General features: G+C 42.1%; 1 non-coding gene and 1 pseudogene across 1 annotated transcript; one reads left to right on the top strand and one right to left on the bottom strand.

Moving 5' to 3' along the window:
• Positions 1 to 11,100: 11,100 nt before the first annotated feature.
• On the bottom strand, positions 11,101 to 12,543 carry LOC128930102 (keratin, type II cytoskeletal 8 pseudogene; annotated as a pseudogene).
• A 4,622-nt stretch (positions 12,544 to 17,165) lies between these two features.
• Positions 17,166 to 17,274, top strand: LOC118149307 (U6 spliceosomal RNA). The gene has a single exon (XR_004736697.1). It is a non-coding gene; the product is annotated as a U6 spliceosomal RNA (small nuclear RNA).
• Positions 17,275 to 17,490: the final 216 nt, after the last annotated feature.

Below are 17,490 nucleotides of genomic sequence, written 5' to 3'. Positions count from 1 at the left end.
GTCATGTGGTAGGAAGTGCTATGAAGAAAAACTAAGTAAGGTAATGCAGTAGGGAGTGATGGAGCCAGGATGTTTGTATGATAAGTTGTGAAAGAACAAGCCACATGAACATCTAGGGAAGAGCACGCTGAGCAGAGAAACTGCAAGTGCAAAATCTTAAGACCAAAAGTGTTTTGTATATTGGAGTGAGCAGGCAGGAAGCAACATTGAAGAGGTATTCAGGGACCACATGGTGCAGGGTCCTGGAAACTTTGGAAAGCAGTGTGGATTTTCTTCTAAGTGTGATGGAAAGTCACTAGAGGACCAAGAGCAGAGAGTGATATGGCCTAATTTACAGTGTAAAAGGACTATTCTGGATGCTTATGAAGAATAGACTGTGGTGGGTCAAGACTGAGTTGGGAGACTGGTAAAAAGGCCACTTCAGCAACCTAGATGAGAGGTCATGGTGGCTTGAACTAGGGTGTTGATTATAATGAAGTGGTTAAGAAGTACTTTTGATACTAGAGTTAACAAGATTTGCTAATGGACTGGATGTGGGAGTGAATGAAATGAAAATTCTCTGATTTTTGGTCCAATCAGCATGTGTGTGTAAACATGTATGTGTGTAAACATATGTGCATGTGTAAACGTGTGGTCTGGGTGGATATTGGTGACACCTTATTGTTTTGGGGTTTCGCTGCTATCATATTGGAGGCACAGTCTGTGATATAGGCAGAGAACTCCATTTCCTGCTATACATTCCTGGGTTTGTACCAAGAGCTAGCTCATCTCCTGAGAGTCAAGTGTACAAAGAAACCAGCCTTTAGGTTCTTCATGAGATCTGCTTATGGATATAACTTCTTTATAACAGCCTTGACAAGGAAGGAAAACAGTGTGATTTAAGATTGCCATATATAAACCCGAAGCTGCCACTCCAGTTGCCAAATATCACTCATCACAGATCTTGGATTCAGAAGTAATCATTAGAAATAATATCAGGCACCTTCCCTTCTAAGATGGAAGGCCTCTTAGCCACATTTCCAACAGATGGCCACACAGCCTCTGCTTGAAAACTTTCTGGAGAAGGGGCTCAGTGAAATGTAAGGGAGCTCATTCTGTACTGGATTATATTATTACACTGTAGGAATTTCTTTCTTAGATTTAATTGAAATCCTCTGCATTGTAACTTCCAAACACTGGCCATAGTGTTTTGCTGCCTCATACCTCTATAGCATTTAATAGCTTACAAATCTCTCTCCTGTACCTTATCTTAGTCAAATTTCACTACAATCCTGTAAGGTAAATTGTTATCCTCATTTTATACATGAAAACAACTGGAAGTTGACATAGCTAATAAATGGTGGTGCTGCGACTTCATCCTAGTTATCTAGCTCTAAGATTTATCTTCAGAGTTTCCATATGCAAAGAGATTTCTTAGAATTATACCTTATATGATGGCACTCACCATAAGCCTCATTCCATTAATTTTCAGTGACACCTCTTATTTAACATTCATCACTTTTCTTTTCTTTTTTTTTTAATTTTTATTTTTTTAATTTACTTTTTAAGACAGGGTTTCACCATGTTGGTCAGGCTGGTATTGAACTCCCGACCTCAGGTGATCCGCCCGCCTTGGCCTCCAAAGTGCTTGGATTACAGCGTGAGCCACTGCGCCCAGCCTATCTCTTTGCTTTTCAATTTCAGTCTCACTTTGCCAAATATCTATAACTCTGTACTATATAATATAAATATATCATAATATATTAATAAATATGTATTTGAGATCATGACCCAATAGATAGTTTTTTGGTCTCTTCTTTAGTTTCTTCTAGTTTCTCTCTCTCTCTCTCTCTCTCTCTCTCTCTCTCTCTCTCTCTCTCTTTCTCTCTCTCTCTCTCTCTCTCTCTCTCTCTCTCACTTCCCCCTGTGATCTAACTGAATTGCTTCTATTGCCTCAGTGCCACCAGTAGCATCCTAGTTTTAATAAGAGAAGAAGGAAAGAAATTGAGCTTGGGATCAGAGGGCCTGGAATTGAGTCCAGCCCCTGCTACTCAACTAGCAATAGGTATAACCTTAAGTAAGTCACATGAACATCTTGAGACTCACCCTGTCCCGTCTGTAAAATGAGGAAGCCGATTTATATTCTCATGGCTTTATAGGAATGTTGTTACTGCCAAATGCAGTGAAGCCAGTTTGTGATTGGGAAATGCATTCCTGAAGGTAAGTCCATGGAATTGTTATATTCCTCAGCAGCTTTCCTGATAGAGTCATTGTGAAAAAGAACTCTGACTGTTCAATATTCCCACAAAATTGACCATCTATAATTATGCCACACATAAAATGCCATCAACCATAAAAAAAAAAGGAACAATGGGCAGGTAAATCCCATCCTCTGGGTTTAAAACTAAAAGAATACTATCTTATATTGGCATGACCTTTAAAAATATCTTCTCATACCTCTAGTCTTTATTATTTTTTTAAATGTGAGATAATACACAGAGAAGCAGCTGTATGTGTCATATACATTAATATATTTTGTGTCTAGTATATGCACAGATTAATATGATTAGCCTTTTTTTTTTTTTTTGAGACAGAGTCTTGCTTTGTTGCCCAGGCTGGAGTGCTTTGGCATGATCTCAGCTCATTGCAATCTCCACCTCCTGGGTTCAAGCGATTCTCTTTCCTCAGCCTCCTGAGTAACTGGGATTATAGGTGCCTGCCACCATGCCCAGCTAATTTTTGCATTTTTAGTAGAGATGGGGTTTCACTGTGTTGGCCAGGCTGGCCTTGAACTTCTGACCTCAAGTGATCCTCCTGCCTCAGTTTTCCAAAGTGCTGGGATTACAGGCATGAGCCACCATGCACAGCCTGATTAGCCTTTTTGATGCCTATATTTTTATCCTGAAACAAAATTAAATAGGGTGATATTTAAATGCTTGACTGGGGTAACATAATACTTAAACTCATTGTTATCCTGATACATAATCAAAGCCTTCACTCACTCCACCTGGGTCAACCCAAGGGCTGCGAATTGCTGAGGGAATCCCCCTCCTCCAGTGCTGCTTGCCACAGAGGGAATAAAACTTCTTGGTTCTTATGTTGCAGCCCTGGCTTTTGGTAAGTGAACCACTTCAAAAACAAAGTGAGTTGAAGTAAAAGACATTCTTGATATTATTAATATTTTAATATCTGCACGTGTAAAACGTCGAATGCAAGACAAAATTTTTGCAGAGAGTAGAGAATTGGATAAGCATCTATTGGCATCTCAAATGTTTCTCTGGGCCTGGATCTTTTAGTTTGGTTTTATTTTATTTAGGACTCAATTTTCTCACACACTCCACCCAAACACTGGTCCTGCACCACTTCTGGTCTGTTGGAACTTCATACACATTTTCCGGAAGGAAAAGTTTTAGAAGTTGGTCCTGATTGGAAGAAAAGATTGCTGGAAGATTCAGCAAGCTACAGAGAAGCTTGTCTCTGGCCCTAAATATATGAACTAAGGTTCTAGACTTTTCCAACAGAGATTAAAGATCGTAGAGACTGGGGATTCTGGTAACATGAAATCTGTTTGTTCTCCTTGACCCAACTTCATTGAGAAGAGACGACAGTTTTGACTAGCTGGTGAGAAAGAGACACAAGGTGTTAAACAGAACTCTAAAGTGTGAACTACAAGCAAAGACTTATCTCAAACCACAGCATCCTCTTTGCATCATTTTGGTGGTCTGTGTTCTGGCTTCTAAGGAAGTCTGTTGTGGCAGGGCTCTGGGAGGGGTAGTGACCAGAAGAAAGCCGTGCAGGGGGCTGGGATGGTTCATACTTCCCTTAGTGCTTTGTTCTTGGGTTCCCTGAGTTGTTGACTAGGCTGGCCAATTAGCTCTTCCTAACTTTCCAAAAGTACAGGAAAAGATTGCTTTTGGAAGGAGTTCTGGAAGGCAGTGTGGTCAGTGGGAGGAGGTGGCCAGAGAGCCGGAGTCACTTTTTATGAAGTCACTTTTATATGAAATATACATAGCACAATAATAGTTGTAATTTATTGACTCCCTTTTTGTAAGGATTATGCAAATCACCCTACGTGTAAGTCTACTCATCCTCATCAACCACAAGTCAAGCATTGCAAACTCAATTTTGTAAATTAAAAACTGATTGAGGTAAGTAATTTTCCCAAAGTCACAGCAGAACTAGGATTCAAGAGCAGGCTGGTTTGATCCAAGCACTCTTACCCCAAATAGGCTCATATTCTCAGAGGTGTGTGAACCAGAGCAACTCCATCTTAAAGAGGAGCTGGGTAAAATGAGGCTGAGACCTGGGAATGTTACTGGGCTGCATTCCCAGATGGTTAAGGCATTCTAAGTCACAGGAGTCATTCTAAGTCATGGGAGGTCGGCACAAGATACAGGTCATAAAGACCTTGCTGATAAAACAGGTTACAGTAAAGATGTCAACTAAATCCCACCAAAACCAAGATGGGCATGAAAGTGACCTCTGGTCGTCCTCACTACTACACTCCCATCAGTGCCATAACGAATGCCATGGTAATGTCAGGAAGTTATGCTATGTGGTCTAAAAAGGGGAGGCATGAATAATCCACCCCTGGTTTAGCATATAGTCAAGAAATAACCATAAAAATGGGCAACCATCAGCCCTCAGGGCTGCTCTATGGAGTAGCTATTCTGTTTTATTTATTTATTTGTGTGTGTGTGTGTGTGTGTGTGTGTATGTGTGTGTGTGTGTGTGTGTTTAAGATGGAGTCTCGCTCTGTTGCCAGGCTGGAGTGCAGTGGTGTGATCTTGGCTCACTGCAACCTCTGCCTCCTGGGTTCAAGTGATTCTCCTGCCTCAGCCTCCTGAGTAACTGGTATTACAGGCACACACCACCATGCCCGCCTATTTTTTTTGGGGGGGGGATTTTTAGTAAAGATGGGGTTTTGCCGTGTTGGCCAGGCTGGTCTCAAACTTCTGACCTCAGGTGATCCACCTGCCTTGGCTTCCCAAAGTGCTGGGATTACAGGTGTGAGCCACCACGCCCAGCCAGAGTAGCTATTCTTTTATTCCTTTACTTTCTTAATAAACTTGCTTTCACTTTTCACTGCAGACTCGCCCTGAATTAGTTCTTGTGCGAGACCCAAGACCCCTCTCCTGGGGTCTGGATCTGACCCCTTTCCTGTGACGTATTTCTGGTGACCACAGAAGGGACTGTAATGCAGACACCCTGACCCAATGGCTACCTTTGGGTAAGTGTTGGGGTACTGTGACAATACTGCCCCATTATAATGCCAATATTCTTTATTTATTCAGCAAACATTTGTGAAGCACTAGGTCCCAAGTGTTGTTTAGGGAATAGATGGTGAACAAGACAGATACATGTTCCTTTCTCCCTTTCAATATTTACAGCCCAGTTTGGGGGAGTGGGGAAGATAAATGGAAAAAGTACACAAGCAAGTGGAGAGAATTAAAATAGAATTATATTTTGAAGGAAAGAGAGACAAGGTAACTGCATTAGAAGGAAGTCTCTCTGAGGAAGTATCATTTTAAATGCCAGTGCAATTATTAGGTGAAAGAGCATTTTAGATAGAGAAAACAGCTTTTCACAGGACCGCTTTGGTATTTTGGATAAAACAGTGCATTATTGTGTGGGTCTATAGTACACTTAGCAATACACTTAGCATTCCTAGGTGCCTAAACGACAGTAGGTCTCCTAGTCAGTGACAACCAAATCTGACCCCTATTCATTTCTGTTGTTGAAAATCACCGGGCAAGAGCTGTGATCCAAAAATAAGAAAAAGCTTGGCATGTAGCAGGAATAAAATAAAGAACTGTGTGGCTGGGAAACGGGGGATGGCAAGAGACTATGCTGGAGAGGGAGACAGGGACCGGTTTCAGTAGGGCTTTGTAAACTGGGGTGAGGAATTTGGGTTATATTGTTAGTACTAAGGGAAGCCACTGAAAAGCATAGTTTGTTTTTCAGGGGAATTGGAGAGAAGTGGAAAATTTTGACATATGTTTTGATAGTTTCAGTCCCTCTGGGTGTTGGGTGCATGGGAAAGAGATGAATCAAGGATTACACCTACTATTTTTACTCTGTTTCTTTCACAGCACCTATGGTAATTATTTCCTAGACTTTTTTTTTTTTCCTGTTTGTCTATTTCTCCAATTAGGTCCACATCTACTTTTATTCTGGTGCTCAATGTAAATTATTTCTCTGCTAAGGATCATTTAGGTTATTCCCAAATTTTGCTCTTTGCAATAAAAAAAAGCTACAGTGTTCACACACATGTCTGTGCATTTCCCTAGGATAAAAAGGTAGAATTGAAAGGGCAAGGTATAAGTATACATTATAACTTTCTTTTCTGAAACGGAGTCTCACTCTGTTGCCCAGGCTGAAGTGCAATGGTGAGATCTCGGCTCACTGCAACCTCTGTCTCCTGGGTTCAAGCGATTCTCCTGCCTCAGCCTCCCAAGTATCTGGGATTACAGGCATGTGCCACCGTGCCTGGCAAATTCTGTATTTTTAGTAGAGATGGGGTTTCGCCATGTTGGCCAGGCTGGTCTCAAACTCCTAACCTCATGTAATCCTCCTGCCTTGGCCTCCCAAAGTCCTAGGATTACAGGTATGAGCCCCCACATCAGGCTTGTTATAACTTGATGAATATTGTCAAATTGCTCACTATAATCGTACCAATTTACATTCCCACCCATGTCATGTAGGGGTATCTTTTCTCTATACTGTATGTACTAATAACATCATTTGTAGAAATTTTTATAAGACTGGCAGGCAAAAATGATATCTTATTAAAATTTGCATTTAAAAATATTTGAGAAGATACTTTTATTTTTAGCTTTATTTATTGCCATTTATAATTGTTCTCTAGTAAATTGCCTAATATAATTTACTCACTTAAGTTGTTGTCTTTTTGTTACTGGTTTTATTATTAGTGGTACATCTGTATGAGTCTGCAGCAAACTTGATCCTTGCCTCCTTGGAAGAAAAAAATCAGCTGAGGGACAGAAGTAGATTTAAGGCAGAGGGAGAGACTGAAGCAAGCTTTAGAGCAGGAGTGAGAGTTTATTAAAAAGTTTTAGAGAAGGAGCAAAAGAAAGCAAAATCACTTGGAAGAGGGCCAAGGGAACAGCTTAAGATATCCAAGTGGCCCGTTGAAACCTTGGCTTGGGATTTTTATACATTGGCTTGGTTTCAGGGTTTGCATTTTGGGGTTGGCTCTCCACATGTGCAGTGACCTGCCAACACCTGGGAAGGGCCACACACAAAGGGTCACATACTGAGGTTGTGTGCATGCTGTCTAGGGTTGATTTTCCTTTACCAGTCAAAATCCCCGAGGAAGGTCATACATTTGCCATTTTGCCTCTTAATGCACATGCTTGAGCCTGCTCACCCAACGAGTGAGATCTTATCAAGGAAGCTGCTAATCACCAGCTACAGGTGTTTTCTGTCTATCGGGAGATTGTCTCCCTCTGGCTCTGGCTGTAACCAATTCTTATTACGGAGTCACCTGACATTCCAAGGGGTGGGCCCTCTCCTTTCCTGTTCATGTATGACATGAAAGTAACTCTTTATCTGTTGCAGCTATTACAAATGTTTCCTCCCATTGTGTATTCTGTTAACTTTTTCCATGCAGAAAGTTTAACTTTTTAAAGCAAATCTACTATTTCCCTTATAGCTTGTCACACTTAGGCTTACCTCACCTCATAATTGTTGAATATACTTTTCTCTGTTTCTAATATAAAGTTATCGTGGTGTTTTAGCTTCAGGATGTATTAAAAATCTACTTTTGGCCGGGTGCGGTGGCTCAAGCCTGTAATCCCAGCACTTTGGGAGGCCAAGGCGGGTGGATTACGAGGTCAAGAGATTCAGACCATCCTGGTCAAAATGGTGAAACCCCATCTCTACTAAAGATACAAAAAATTAGCTGGACATGGTGGCGTGTGCCTGTAATCCCAGCTACTCAGGAGACTGAGGCAGGAGAATTGCCTGAACCCAGGAGGCGGAGGTTGTGGTGAGATCGCGCCATTGCACTCCAGCCTGGGTAACAAGAGTGAAACTCCGTCTCAAAAAAAAAAAAAAAAAATCTGCTTTTATTTACTGTGGGGTAGGCAGTAAACTTAATTTTTCAAAATAGAGAAATGATAACAAAAAACACCATTTAAAAAATTCTCAGGCCAGGCGCGGCGGCTCATGCCTGTAATCCCAACACTTTGGGAGGCCAAGGCGGGTGGATCATGATGAGGTCAAGAGATTGAGACCATCCTGACCAACATGGCAAAACCCTGTCTCTGCTAAAAATACAAAAATTAGCTGGGTGTGGTGGTGAGTGCTTGTAGTCCCAGCTACTCGGGAGGCTGAGGCAGAAGAATCGATTACACCTGGGAGGAGAATGGCTTGGGCTGGGGAGGCGGAGGTTGCAGTGAGCTAAGATTGCACGACTGCACTCCAGCCTGGCACCTGGCGATGAAGCAAGACTCCTTCTCAAAAAAAAAAAAAATGTCATTCATTTGAAATGATAGTACTATTTTAGTCTAAGCTTCCCTTTATGCTTGGGTTTGGTTCTGAACTCTCTTCTGTTCTTTTGATCTCATCGCTTATTACTGGACTAATAACTTTATTTTAATAAATATATTATTAAATGTATTTTAATATACATGTCTACTCAAGCATATATGTTAAATATATTTCAATATGTATTTTTATAACATTTTTCTTCAAAGCGCATTTGGCAAATTTTGTGTATTTCTTTATATAGATTTTATAATCAATTTGTCAAATGCTTCTCCATCCTACTTCTCTGCCATATTATATTATATTTGATTAGAATTACATGGAATTTATTCTAATTTAACTTGGGAAGGAATTTGAGTGCCATACACTACAAAGTCTACCTTTCTATGAAAATCTGGTATGAATGTGCTAGAGTTAAAATACTTAAATTTTTTTTTTTCTTATTCATTGATGGTTTCCGTCTCCTTGAACTCAAACCATCAAATATTGCTTTCCCAAAGGGTCTTTCAGATTGCTACCCACAGGTACACAATAAAATGTTAGCTGTTAATGAAGGTGCTGGCTGATAATTGGGAAGTAAGTTAGAGACAGGTTATTTCTTACTCTTTGGCCTCTGACTGAGTCTTTTGACTTCCCCTGATCTGCCTTGGCCCTGCAGTCTGTGCTTCCCAGACTTCTGGAGGCAGTAGTGGGAGATGCGGGGCCAGAGGAGAGGAGGAATCTGGAACTTCTCTCCCTTCTTCCCTGACTCACACAGCAGCTCCACCAACAGCTGTGTCCTCTCCATGGCTCTGCTATTGTCTGAGAGGCTGGCTTTGATTCCAGCCTCTGCAAGTGGCCACTGGGTTTTTGTTATTTGGTTTTTTTTTTTTTTTTGAGACAGAGTCTCACTCTGTTGCCAGGTGCCAGGCTGGAGTGAAGTGGCGCAATCTCGGCTCACTGCATCCTCTGCCTCCCGGGTTCAAGCAATTCTCCTGCCTCAGCCTCCCAAGTAGCTGGGACTACAGGGTCACACCACCACGCCCAGCTAATCTGGTTGAGCCCTCAATGATACACATATTTTCAAAGGTGTTTTGAATTCAGAAAGACATGGGACGAATTTTCATAACAAGTCTATGAAGCATATGGTGTAGTTAGGTCCACTGGGAGAATTTCAGGCAGGACACCTGTTGTGGGGCCGAGATTCTGTAGTTGGTAGCAAGGAGGAAGAGAAGAAGGAAGTTGGTGAGGAAGACAGAGAGGAAAAACTCTGTAATTTAACACCCAATTTGTAACAGTGACCATTCTAGGTACTTTCAAACAACAGTCTTGCACGGTAGATACTATTTCCATTTCTATAGATGAGAAAGCACAGATGCATGCACATACACAGATGTCATACTGTAAGTAGCCAAGCCATGGTCTACGTACACAATTTTGCTTCTGAAATCCAGAGAAACAAATATTTTATAGTATTGCAGTGGTGAAATTCATATTAAATAGACAACTGTTTCCTAGTACTCCTGCTGTCCTGCCCACACTGACCACTTGGGAGGGCCAGAAATTGCTCTTTACTCTGCCTGGGCCTCTGTCTACCTGTTGGCTACGAAGCCTTGGCCACGCCTATAAAGTCTTGTTTATTACAGCATCTGATTTTGATTATCAGTAGTTTTTTATCTTTAAAGAACATTATTCGCTAATGTTTCTTTAAACGTTTTTTAAAATCTAATTTTACTCTTTCTCAACTCAAACTGAAAGTGGGTCAAAGTAGGCCCTAGATGTTTAGACTTGCTCAAGATAATGAAATAGGCAACATTTATAGCTGGGGATCTCTTTTGATTTCTAGGAGTTTTTCCCTTTGTTTTGACATCCCTTACCTAAGGTGCTATACCACTTCAGGCCAGGAGGCTCCATTTGCTTCTGTCTTTATCTTTTGCCTTTTATCAAAATTCAGCCTTGTGAGTTTCATCCTCTGACTTGATAATGGGAGATGATTGAATGAGTTCAAAATTCACCCCGGAGAAAGTATTAGGCTAAAGTGTAATTTTCTCAGGTAACTCAGTGCCTTCACAGACTTAAAATGTGTTTTTTCCCCCTATAAGACCCATCAAAGCTGTTGCGGTGGTGGAGATTATAGTAATTCCATGGGTGAGGTGGGAGAGCCTTTCAGAGAAAGGGATCTTTGACTACAGACCCAGGTATGGCATTTAGTTCTATCTGCTCCACTCATGGGTTGTATCTGGATCTTAGTTTTTATACAAAATGTGGTTTTTAAGCCATACTTTAATGTAGCCTTCAGTTCCATGAGAATTTTCTGGGGCAGGGGCAGGGGCAGGGCTTGATGGAAGAAAACACACATACAAGTGTGACTTATGAAATTTTGTCATACATTGAACAATGAATTTTTTTTTTCAGAGCTAGCTGAGGTTTTATTTTGGACCAAGAAAAAGCAATTGAATTGTTTTGTAGCTGGAGGCATGGGCAAGGGGGGGTTCCCAGGGAGTAAACTCCTCTGCAGGTGGGCTGAGGGCTAGGGCTGAGCCTCAGGGGGTCTCCTGTTCCCTGTATTCCCCTGCACAGGGGCCTCCTTCCTCGGCTCTGGGGCAGGCTGGGAGGGGCTGCTGTAGCTGTTCACTTGGTCAGGACAGCAGAGGACTCGGACTCCAGCTTCCCATTGCGGGTCTTATCTTCTTCACAACCATGGCCCTGGTAGAGCCGGTACGGCTGAAAGAGCTGGAACCCATGCCAGAGCGAAAGCTGGAGTCAGGGCCGTAGCTGAGGCAGGAGCTTGTGAGGCCCCCATAGGTCGAGCTCAGACCACCTGCATAGCTGCTGGTGGTCTTCATGTGGATACTCATGTTCTGCATCCTAGACTCCAGCCAGCTCTCCTTGCCCTCCAGCAGCTTCCTATAGGCGGCGATCTCAATGTCCAGGGCCAGTTTGACGTTCATCAGCTCCTGGTACTCACGCAGCTGCCGTGCCATGTCCCGCTTGGCCTGCTGCAGGGCGGCCTCCAGCTCAGACAGCTTGGCATTGGCATCCTTAATGGCCAGCTCCCCACGCTGCCAAGCATCTGTGATGGCGGCCTCCAGGGAAGCCCCTCTGGCCTTTCAGGCCCTGTCTCAGCCTGGAGCCAGCTGATGTTCCGGTTCATCTCAGAGATCTCAGTCTTTGTACCCTGCAGGTCATTCTCGTGTTTCCCAGCCTGCATCTGTAGCTCCTATACTTGATCTGGTACATGCTCTCAGCCTCGGCCGGGCTGTGGTTGGTGATCTCCTCATACTGTGCCCTGACCTCAGCGATGGTGCTGTCCATGTCGGGGGAGTGGCTGTTGTCCATGGAAAACACCACAGACATGTCTGGGATCTGGGACTGCAGCTCCCGGATCTCCTCTTCATACAGCTGCCTGAGGAAGCTGATCTCATCAGTTGGCCCTTCCAGGCGAGACTCCAGCTCTACCTTGTTCATGTAAGCTTCATCCACATCCTTCTTGATGAGGAAAAATTCGTCCTCCATCTCTGTATGCTTATTGATCTCATCCTCATACTTTTTCTTGAAGTCCTCCATCAGCCCCTGCATTCTGCCACTCTCCACCTCTAGCTTCAGCTTCCCCTGGCCCAGAGTCTCCAGTTGCTGCCTCAGGTTGTTGATGTAGCTCTCGAACAGGTTGTTGTGTTGCTCTGAGCCATCTTCTGCTGCAGGAGGCTCCACTTGGTCTCCAGCATCTTGTTCTGCAGCTCCAGGAACCTTACCTTATCTATGAAGGAGGCAAACTTGTTGAGTGTCTTGATCTGCTCCTTCTCCCAGGTGCACACAGACTGGATGTTGGGGTCCACCTCTAGGTTAAGGGGGCTCAGCAGGCTCTGGTTGACTGTGATGGCAGTGATGCCTCTCATGCCGCTGGCTCTACCATGACCTTCACCAAAGCCACCCCAGAAGCTGCTGCTGCCCACTCAAGAGAAGCTCGAGGAGCTGATGTGGGCACCGGGCCTCACTCGTGTAGGAGCGGCTGTTGAAGGCCTGGAGGCCAGAGGTGGACACCTTGTAGGACCTCTGGGCCACCCTGATGGACATGGTGGAGGCAGGAGTAGAGGCAGGTGGGCTGAACCAGGCTGAGATTCCAGAAGGACTGGAGAAGCTGCTACTTGGTGTACAATGATTTTATCAAGCGTCACGGAACTCTTGAGCTTGATGTGTCTCCTAACATTCCAGCATCTGTGTGCTCATACCTCCTTGCGTCTGAGTTTGAGAGTAGCCATACTGCACACTGGCACATTGCTTAGCAGGACAGAATTTTCAGCTGGAGTCCCCATGGATTAGCCATGGTGGATTTGGCTTAAGAGAGCTCTTCTGTTGGAGAGGCAGTAAGATGGGCCAAGGAGGCAGAAGCCTAGTTCCGATTCTCCTACTATACCAGACAGGTTCTTTCGCTTGAGTGCTCTTCTATTTTACTTCTCAGTAGATGAAACACTTAGACTTGAAACATTTAGAACCTCTTCTTGGGTTCCTTCCACTGTTTGTGGGACTCGGGGGAATAGTAGTTCTGCTTTAACTACTGCTTTATTGATTTCCCTTTATGCACAAGCAATTCCTCAGCAGCAAAGGGGTCTGAAGAGAGCACAAACGGCAGATCACTTCTCTTTCGTGGTGCAGCCAGGCATCTCTAGCATTCCAGCAAGCCCCCAGCACTCTTCTTCCTCCAGCCAGGGAGTAGTGCCAGCCTAATTAGGTAAAAATCCAGAGAATGCAGGGGGTTGAGGAAGGGAGGGGCAGATGTGTGGAGTGATACCCTCACAGCTCAGTGAGGGGTGGAGTCTGTCTTGCTCACCGTGGCATTCTTGATTCCTGCACTGAGATGAGCATAGAGTGGGTACTCAGTAAGTACTTGTTGAATGACTGAAGCTTTAACTGTGGCAGGAAGATGCAGATGTAACTGCAAACTCAAGGTTACTTTTATCTCTAGTAGGTTGTGATATAGGTTAATTTCCCTGGGTATATGAAATAGTATATTTTCAAATAGAATACACTGAGTTCCCAAATCCTCTGGGGTTTACAATCTAGAAGCTTCACTGGCAGTTCTAGAGCAAGGGTATCTAACCTTTGGTGCAATGATTATTGACTATTTAAATAGCAACTTCAATAACATCACTGATTGCAAACTCTTCTCATCGCTTTTGAGATACTCAATGACAGAGCATTATAAAAGATTTGAATTGACTTAAACCTTCCCCATTGATTTGGAATTAGAATCTTACATTTTTTAAAAAGTCTTCTGACCTTGAAAATTCTTGCATCTTGACATTTCATTTATTTATAAATCCATTTATTCAATATACATATATATTTTTTTTCTTCCAACTTCTATTTTAGGTTCAGGGGTACATGTGCTGGTTTGTCACATGGGTAAATTGTATGTTGCTGGGATTTTGTGTACAAATGGTTTTGTCACCCAGGTAGCGAGCATAGTACCTAATAAGGAGTTTTCCAATCCTCACCCTCCTCCTACTCTCCACCCTCAAGTAGGCCTTGGTGTCTATTGTTCTCCTCTTTGCATACGCGTGTACTCAATGTTTAGCTTCCACTTACCAGTGAGAATGTGCAGTATTTGGTTTTCTGTCTCTGCACTAATTTGCTTAGAATAATGGCCTCCAGCTCCACCCATGTTGCTGCAAAGGACATAATTTCATTATTTTATGGCTGCATACTATTCTATGATGTATATGTACCACATTTTCTTTATCCAGTCCATTACTGATGGGCATCTAGGTTAATCACATGTTTGTTACTGTGAAAAGTGCTGTGATGAACATCCACATGCATGCATCTTTTTGGTAGAATGATAGGTTTTCTTTTGGCTATATACCCAGTAATGGGATTGCTGGGTTGAAGGGTAGTTCTGCTTTAAGTTCTTTGAGAAATCTCCAAGCAGCTTTCCACAGTGGCTGAACTAATTTACATTCCCATCAGCAGTGTATAAATGTCTCCTTTTCTCTGCAACCTCACCAACATCTATTATTTTTTGTCTTTTTTTATAATCACCATTCTGACAGGTGTGAGATGGTATCTCACTGGGGTTTTGGGTTCCACTTTTCTAATAATTAGTAATGATGAGCATGTTTTTATATGCTTGATTTGTCTTCTTTTGAAAAGTGTCTGTTTATGACCTTTGCTCATTTTTTAATGGGGTTGTGTTTTTTGCTTATTGATTTGTTTAAGCTCCTTGTAGATTCTGGATATCAGATCTTTGTTAGGTGCATAGTTTGCAAATATTTTCTCCCATTTTGTAGGTTGTCTGTTTACTCTGTTGATTGTTTCTTTTCCTCTGCACAAGCTCCAGTTTAATTAGGCCCCACTTGTCAATTTTTATTTCTGTTGCAATTGCTTTTAGAGTTTCCGTCATGAAATTTTTTCCAAGATCTATGTCTGGAATATTTCCTAGGTTTCCTTCTAGGGATTTTATAGTTTTAGGTTTTATGTTTAAGTCTTTAGTCCATCTTAAGTTGGCTTTTGTATATGGTATAGAGAAGGAGTCCGGTTTCAATCTTTTGAATATGGCTAGCCAGTTATTCCAGCACCATTTATTGAACAGGGAATCGTTCTGCATTGCTTGTTATTGTTGACCTTGTTGAAGATTGGATGGTTGTAGGTATACAGTTACATAGATTGTACCCAAGATGCAGTCATATTAGTGATGGAGGTTAGGATTTTTCCCATGAAGAATCAGGGTAACATTTCACGACACCAGATAATAAGGAGTTTGAAGATGCTTTGAAGATGCTAGATTGTGAAATGGTCAGAGATTGGAATGCTAGATTCCTTAGCATGCTAACTTTTAGCTCTTTTGTAAAAAATATTAGAAATTTTTATTTCTATTTAAGTTGCTCTGTCTCACAAATGATCTTTTTCTTTCATTAATTTATTTTATTCTCATGCATTCACAATTGTGAAAGTGGACCGTAGTGATCATGCTACCAAGAAGTTTTATTACCTATCAGTTAAGTTTTCATACTTTTCTTTATGCAATCTGCACATCTCTGCTGTTTCAAATCTAAAACAAATTATTCAGCGTTAGTACCTTTGCTATATGCTAAACGCACAGTCCAAAAGCTGCTCGTTATTATATAACCAAGCCTACTGAATTCCAAGGATATTGTGATCCAACATTCAGAATAATTGAGAGATTTATCTTTAACAAAGGAAATGCCCCTTTTCAAAAAATTAAATATAAGATAATTGTTTCCTTAGCAAATAATTACCACAGGTTAAACTCAAGGCACTAACAAATAATATGACCTAGGAATATATTATGAGTCTACAGGTGGTTCCTAAGGCCTAGAAGTAAAGAAATTTAATTTTCTCACAGTTTTATTTTCATTAGACACCTTCTTTTTTTTTTCTGAGATGGAGTCTTGCTCTGTCGCCCAGGCTGGAGTGCAGTGGGGCGATCTCGGTTCACTGCAAGCTCCACCTCCTGAGTTCAAGCGATCTTTGTTTCTCAGTCTTCTGAGTAGAGGGGATTACAGACATATGCCATCATGCGCAACTAATTTTTGTATTTTTAGTAGAGATGGGATTTCACCATATTGGCTAGGGTAGTCTCGAACTCCGGGCCTCAAATGATCCTCCCACTTTGGCCTCCCAAAGTGCTGGGATTACAGGCATGAACCACCATGCCCAGCCTCATTAACAGACACCTTCTCTTCTCTACCTCTATTTGACTTTATTTCTAAAATCATTCCAATATTTTTTTTCTAATTTTAACCTATGCTAAATAATTTTTAATTTGGAAAATATATATATTTCAAAAGTTCCATATCATTTAACAAATATTCTTTGAATATCTATCTGATATGTTAGGCTCTAGGCTAAGTATGGGGATACAGAGATAAAGGAAAACCAATCCTCGTTTTCAAGGAGGTTAATGGTGAGGTCGTAATATCAGACACATAGCAAATTCTGTGAGACAAACACTATAGAAGGAATGAATACAAAGTGCTATGACAGCAAAGCACCAACAGAAGACCCCTAACTCAGTCTTAGTGGGGCAGGGAAGTCTTGATAAGGGGAGGTCCAATTGAAGAAGCTTAAAAAGTTTCTTGGAGAGGAAAGGATCAATGAATGAAGCGGTAGGAGAGCACAGCCCATTGTGGCTGTTGTCAGCAGTGTGTGTGGCTGGAGCTTAGATCATTTGTTGGGAAGTATCAGGAGGTAGTTTAGGAGTGGGACATCTCATGGAAGGTTTTCATGCCATAGTGAGAGAACTTTTAGTAAATTAACTGATATATGCCTCTTTTTCTTTATTTTCTTTCTTTTCCTTTTTTTGAGACAGGGTTTTGCTCTGTCAATCAGGCTGAAGTACAGTGGCACGATCATGATTCATCGCAGCCTCACTCTTCTGAGCTCAAGCGAGGCTCCTGCCTCAGCCTCCTGAGTAACTGAAACTACAGGTGCATGCCACCATGCCCAACTAATTTTTCTTATTTTTAGTAGAGATGAGGTCTCACTCTGTTGCCCAGACTGCTCTCGAACTCCTGAACTCAAGCGATCCTCCTGCCTCAGCCTCCCAAAGTGTCAAGATTGCAGTTGTAAGCCACCATGCCCAGCCCCTCTCTCCTTTTCAATTAGCCTAGGAACCGTCCTTCTGTGGCACAATTAGCTAGGATTGTGTATGCCTACTGCTTTAAAGAAGGGCCACTGTGCTCACTTCGGCAGCACATATACTAAAATTGGAACGATACAGAGAAGATTAGCATGGCCCCTGTGCAAGGATGTGACACACAAATTCGTGAAGCATTCCATATTTAAAAAAAAAAAAAAAAAGAAGGGCCACTATAGAAACACTCAGGAAAATAAGATTCCATCAGGATGTAAGCTCTTCAAGAAGACAACTTATTGGCAGGTGTCCTGTGAATCTGTAGCAGATAGTCTATAGTGGAATTCAATGAGTATTTGTTAAATTGATGAAGAATCAGATTCTTGGCTGTTCAGTCTCAAGAACTCATTTTAAGTTATAAGAACTCA

This window comes from Callithrix jacchus, chromosome 18 (assembly GCF_049354715.1).
Source record: "Callithrix jacchus isolate 240 chromosome 18, calJac240_pri, whole genome shotgun sequence".
Lineage (NCBI taxonomy): Eukaryota > Metazoa > Chordata > Mammalia > Primates > Cebidae > Callithrix > Callithrix jacchus.
Note: the sequence above shows the minus strand (reverse complement) of the source record. Positions and strands in the feature narration are given on the sequence as shown.